We start from the raw sequence: 5481 nt of genomic DNA, 5'->3' as shown, positions 1-5481 counted from the left end.
CGGTATTTAGTTTAGGACTTTTTTTCTAATGCAATAACCCTCAAAAACTTTTCGTCCATTCGTTGATATAAAACCTGAAGATCCTACACATAATGTTGGTTTTATGTAAATGCTTGGACAACTCCGAAATAAAATCTATATCATTTCTTTTGATCATACCAAAATAAGTGTCTAAGCACGAAAAAGATACCACGTAAATGTTGCTAACATGCGCGCTGACTACATGGGTGCTCCGGGGATCCAGCACCCACAATCTTGTAGGTGCGCCGCAAGATTTTTAGTTAGGACCCAGGTTTGAATCCGTTTCTGTTATACTTAAGTCAGCACTGTTACCGACTCAACTATAGCAGCCCCAACTTATCCTTATAGTACCGGTATATTTTACTTTATCACAGCACAGTCCTTTCATGATATATTTTAACTAAAAATAAATCAATCAAACACGTCAGGTCATTGATATACACCCACACAAATTTTGAAAAGTCGGCGTTGTTGGTTGTTAACAGAACTTTTATCATCGAAATAGCTTTTAAATTGACTCAAAGATCTTTACAATTATTTAAGTGGTTTTAAGCTGACTTTTAAGTTATGGTTTATTGCAATGTTTCTTAGTCTATATGACAAACTAGAAAATAACGGGAAAAAAACATGTTTATCTACCTGTTTATACTTTATTTTAGTTTTACCAATTTTTGAACTTTCTACAATACTGAATTGCCCTTTTGTTGTTAACCTTCCATAGTGAGTCTATTCAGGCACGTAGCCAGGATTTCGTGAAGGGGGGGGGCGGGGATCCGTGACATGAAATACTGTGGTCATCATACCAGGGGCTCGATCATTCTAAACTATTTTACTGGAATATATGGGCCGATATTAGATTAGGGGGGAAATGACGTCATGTTTTCAAAAAAAAAATTTCTTCAAGCAAAAATACATCAGATAATAGTACATAGTTTTACGATACCTGTCAATATAGGACAGTGCTGGAATACGACCTACTTTAGAGAAATTATTCATTTTTCAGAAGTACTTGCAAATTTTTGTCATTACCATCACATTTACATTTTTCTTCACCATAATTGATGTATTGCAATTTTCTTTTATTTCTCATACTTGCTAGATCTATTGTAATATATTGAACAGTAATATAAACAATTTTAGTGAAAAACAAACTAAAAATACTAACTTAATACTGATAACTGTGCAAGTACGCTAATCGAACACAAAAGTAACACCAAAATATCTATATATCATACAATTAAGTAACAATTTGGTATAATTATTGCGTAATACCAAAAATATGCGTTAGTTGTGTACATTTAGAACCTTGCTGTAGCTGATACCTGTTTACTTTACATATTAACTACAAATTATTGGTCCGTTGTTGGAATGACATCAGTGTTGTGGTAATGACATAATGCTATATGGTGATGACAAACACAAATAAACAACAATCCAACAGTTGATGTATACTACAAATGGTAATAGTCACAAAAGCCTTTCCGCAGAATTGGATCAATTTGAACATGTCCTCTTACCCTGCTTACATGCTGAGGTTCAGATATGTTGAAACCTATAATATCATCTCTTTCATACCACAAAATATCAGACTTTGGAGGTCAAAAGAATCTATTTTTGCCAACAGACTTCATGCACTGAACTTCGTAATTATATTCTCCATGATTTTTTACTGTACTTAAATATTATTTGTCCATGTACACTCATGTCCCAAATGATTGTCGTATATCTATAACTGTCTTCTTGTAAGAATATAAACCTAATTTGATAATGATTTTGCAGGACACTTTTAATATCGATACTATGTGTGTAGTCGGGAAATATATACTTGTAAATTTTATAGGAAAAGAATTATAAATAGAAAATTAGAATGAGTAAAACAAAATGTTGGTAAATGGACAAGAAAGTTTTATTTTCATTTTATTGTTCTTATTTACTGCTTTTTTGATATGAAATTTGCCACATACATGTCTTTGCCGATTATACACATACTAACATTGTAAGAAATACCGGGCGGAATTCGTTATCAAATTATATTCCTACAACAACATATTTATAGACATACGACAATAATTTTGGACATGAGTGTACATGACTATACACAAAGAGCCATTAACTGTTGAGTTTCAATTGTTCTCAAGGATGTCGTCTCCTCCATTATCGGTGTTAGTTCCCTCTCACGGTGACCTGAAGACATGATGTTCTAGGTTCTTTCCGAGGTCTAAGCTCTGATAAGTTTTACTTTTATTATTATTATTATTATTATTATTATTATTATTATTATTATTATTATTATTATTATTATTATTATTATTATTATTATTATTATTATTATTATTATTCGTTCATATCGTTCTTGTACCTTCCAGCTTTTCTCTTCTGTGCCTTCTATTTTTCTCCAATTCTTTAATTCTTTTATATGCAGTGGATCTTTCTCTCCTCACATGTTGTCTTCCGCCTGTTCCCTGCGAACACTCGACCCTGGAAAAAAAGAAACGAAATTGCAGTTATAATCTAAACAATGCACATAGAACAAATTTAATTTCTGACTTCTCTTATCTCAAAATATACTTTCCTGTCATCAGTTTTTCTTTTTCAAAAATGAGAATTAGTGAACGATAAGAATATTGCATGTCTTTCTGTGGCTATTACAGAATTAAAGACTCGCTGTAGATAAAAATGTAAGTGCCAAAAACAATATTTGTTGTAGCAGTAGAGGCAAAAGACAGTAAATTGTGCCCAAGCGTCACAAAATAGAAAATACTATTTCTTAGAAATATAACCTGCATATAAGAAAGTGAAGCTGTGTATAAAATCTAAGGCATAAACGTATTAAAAAATAAGTGAAACAATTTCAAGGTAACGCATTGTTTTTTCCAGCGAGTCTTCAATTATTGTAAATTCTGAGTTATGGCCTATGAATATATTGAACAACTCAAATATAATAATTTTTAATGGTCATTATATTATCAGGCGTATTCTAAAAATCTATCTTATTTTCGTGATGGGTAGCGGTGAAGTCATAATTGTTCGGGTACTCACCACCCTGGAACTTGTTCTCAGAAGGTTAATGGTTTTCCATCCCTTGACGCCAGATAGAATGCCATTTCCACTCGTTTCCTTACCTAAAGCCGCATATAAACTCGGTGTTGGACCCATGTCTTGTTCTTTCTTTTCTTTCCAAAAGAAAAAAACCAAAATCACTAAACGACAACAGAACAAGGAAAGCTAAGCGGCAGTAGACATATTCTAAGTTATGACCTATATTTTTTCTATCATAGGCTATATAACTTACGTTCATTCTGATGACGGAGGAGATGCTGGTGGAGTTTCTTTGATAATATTTGATAAACATTTGCCTTTGCTTCTTTTCCTTCTTTAGTTCTCTCTCCACTGTTTTCATTGTCTTTTTTCACTCTTGGGCTTCTCTCATTTACAGGTTTCAGCTTCTTCTTACTGATCCTTTCTTTGTATTTTTTCTCTTTCCATCTTCAAGTACTTTTGCCATTTTATTGAATCTTCCTTTAATTTTGCTCTATAACGAACAGCTCGCCTTTTAACAGCCAATTCTTGACGTGGCATAGTACAGCAAATCTGTGAGAAACCATTAATACATTTTAAGAAATTATTACAAAATTAGTGAATAACCTCACATAAGAATATTAATTAAAACTAAACAGCGAAATTCTAATTTAAAAAAAAAAACTTATTTAATCTACCACCTAATATGAATCAAACGTTTCAAATGTAACATTACACTGTGATAGCACAAGATGGAGCTAGGTGGGGCTTAAGCCCCTTAGAAGGTGTTAAGAAACAAGTTGCCCTACAGATAAAATAAATAAGACAATATTTTTAATGTTTTCTGGTTGATATATTACAGATGTTAGGCTCCCTACTTTCGAAAGAAATTTTTGTAGCTTCCCCATCGCCCATTTAATTTTAGTCCCGTCACTGAATCTAGGATTTGTTGTCAAATTCCTAGTTAATTCATAAACACCGTAATTGGCATTTTAAATAGCATAAATCGAAGCAGTTTGCTTCCCTCTAGTATAAAGATATGATCTGCATAATTTGTATATTTTATTAAGAAAAAGCATACCATAAATAATTATGCTATACAGTAGAAACACGTTTATGTACTTCAATAGCCATTATCACACTTCTATGTCATTGCGGTAATGACAATACCATAATAAATCCCTATTGTCATTGTTCATTGTTAAATGGCGGCCATGAGGTAAGTTGGACAAATATAATGCATTACAGCATAATGTAACTTCATAAAAAGGTTTATGATTACAAAAATCCTTAAAACAAAACACTCGTTGTGGTAATGACGTTGAATAAAAATACTCACCCAAACATAGAAGTTTGAAGCATAATAAATCTTCAGTAATATACATTACACGTGAACTTTCGCGTACATCACACACAACAAGGATGTCAAATCGTTTTTCAATTGTTACTTCTTCAATGTTGCCAGTTCCAAGTTGCTAAATAATTGAATTATCAACGATCTGCGGTAATGACATACTAAGCTGGAGACAGATTTTACAAACAATAAACTAAATAGAATTAAAGGTGGAATATTTTATTCATCGGAGTAATGAGGAGCAATGTATGATATATTCTCTTGAATGTGTGACAGAAACAGGTGTGTATTTTGACAACTTGTTAGTGAGGACACGTTGCGGTAATGACATTTAAGTAAAAACAAAGAATAGTAATGACATTTAAAAAATACAAAGAATAGATACCATATGCAAAAACCATATTGTAACGCTCGTAAAAGTTCATGAGGAATATCAGGAAGACAAATAGAACATGTATTTGTTCAAAATACAATGAAAGCTTAATGCGACACGATTTTACCCCTAATCAAATATTCACCCATATATTGGTTCGTTTAGCCAGGATTTCGTAACGGGAGGGGGGCGTGACATGAAATTCTGAAGGCCCAGGAGCTCGATTAATCTAAACTACTTTACTGTCAACATATATTGGTTTGTTAGGACAATAAAATGAGGATATGTTGGTAAGTATTTCAACAACAAACTATGAAGAAATCTCGAGTAAAATAATTTTTAAAAAAATATATTGAAAAAGATTATACAATATTTACGTTCTTCTTCTGTTTATTCAAATATAACAGTTTTCCTTTCATTATGACCTGAACTATTATAAAAAGTACATATTCACCATTATAAAAAGCACATATTCAATAATGTATTGTAAAATATTTTACAATATCTGCGTTCCTTTCTCTGTTGAATCAAATGTTAACAGAACTTTCTTTCCACATAAATTTTTGTTTTTATTATTCCGTCAACTACTGTTTGTTCCAAATGACAGGTTAAAGGAGCAGTAGAAAATTGTTTCTGAAATAACATGTTAGATACTGCAAGGATGCTATGACAAAAAATTATGATAAAAAATGTCCACGCTATTACAGAAAGTCAC

The sequence above is a fragment of the Thermobia domestica genome, chromosome 11 (genome assembly GCF_964235325.1).
Source record: "Thermobia domestica chromosome 11, izTheDome1.hap1.1, whole genome shotgun sequence".
Taxonomy (NCBI): Eukaryota; Metazoa; Arthropoda; class Insecta; order Zygentoma; family Lepismatidae; genus Thermobia; species Thermobia domestica.
Note: the sequence above shows the minus strand (reverse complement) of the source record.